General features: G+C 31.4%; 1 long non-coding RNA gene across 1 annotated transcript; it reads right to left on the bottom strand.

Annotated features, from left to right (window-relative positions):
- Positions 280-680, bottom strand: LOC109326168. The gene is made up of 2 exons (XR_002105218.1): positions 594-680; positions 280-315 (listed from the first exon to the last, which is right to left on the bottom strand). It is a non-coding gene; the product is annotated as an uncharacterized LOC109326168 (long non-coding RNA).

The raw sequence follows: 1370 nt of genomic DNA, 5'->3' as shown, positions 1-1370 counted from the left end.
AATGGTAGGGAAATAAGGAAAGAATAGGGTTTAATCAATTAGCTAATAATATTAACATTTTCCTCATAAGAAAGCAATTCCCTGCAATAAGAAATTAGGTACTAAAGAAATTTATAAGATCTTAAATCATGAACTAGTAACACTAGTCCAATATCTTCAATGTTGATCATAGTTTATTACCATGAGAAAACAAACATGTCAAGTTTATTGTTTATTGTTTATATTACCTTGTCCATGATTCTTGGAGCTGACGAACCTTCTTCTTTGTGTCTTCTAATGTTTTACTCTTGTCTTCATTGTGATCACCTACTCCACCTTAAGTAAATCATGATGATTACAATCACTTAAGTAAATCAAACAATATGTAGAGAGACATACCAAACATCATGTGGTTCATCTTAACTTAACATTTTCCTCAGGTTTGATGCACTTGACAAATCTATTAGGTAGATCATATATGAACTTCTCTTCCACAAGGGTAAAAATGTGTAAGGTTTGATGCACATTGTGGAGAATATCAACCAAGAACTGAGAATGGATGGTAAAAAGTAAGTATACAATTAAAAGAAATGAAACCATATAAATTTAAATACCTGTATGGTAATGGATTTGGCAACTTCTCCATTTGAGCTTCTTCATTCAGTATATAACAATATTGAGTATATAACAATATTAATTTGAGCTTCTCTATATTGTGACACTATTAATCCATACACAGTCCATGCAATTGGGCAAATCCAGTAATACCAAACCCACCACTTAGGAATTTTCTGAAAATGGCAAAGTTGTTATAGGAATTATGTTAGTAAACATTACAAGAGTTATCCAATATGTTCATGCTATATATTATATCATATAGGTACACAAAAATGTATTATTATTTATATTATATCCAAAGTAGAGTGGTACTTACTGGTCTAGCAATAAAGAAACCAGAGAAGAGATTGAAGAGTCCATAGAATGCAGCTCCAAAGATTGATGCTACTTGGTGGTTTGGTGTAATGGAAACAGTCATCATACCATAGTATGTGAAGTATAAGAAGGTAAAGAAGCTCACAAATAAGAACCAAAACACCTTTGCCACTTGCCATTCAAAGCTCACCATAGCATACACTATGAATGAGAAAAGCATAGTTTGAACAAAGCAATATGGTATTTCAATAATAACCTGCAAATGAGATAGCAGTGTCAGCATAATAAGAGAAATATATTGGAAAAAAGTATATACCTTTTTATCCTTCCATTTAACATGTTTTATATATTTGAAGTACTTATTAACAAAAGAATCATGGGTTGAAAATGCTATCTTTGGAACTCTTGTTTGAAGGAAATATATCCTCTAACCTGTGCAATGGCATAAGGTAAAGCAG

Source organism: Lupinus angustifolius, chromosome LG14, assembly GCF_001865875.1.
Source record: "Lupinus angustifolius cultivar Tanjil chromosome LG14, LupAngTanjil_v1.0, whole genome shotgun sequence".
In the NCBI taxonomy this organism is placed as follows: Eukaryota; Viridiplantae; Streptophyta; class Magnoliopsida; order Fabales; family Fabaceae; genus Lupinus; species Lupinus angustifolius.
Note: the sequence above shows the minus strand (reverse complement) of the source record. Positions and strands in the feature narration are given on the sequence as shown.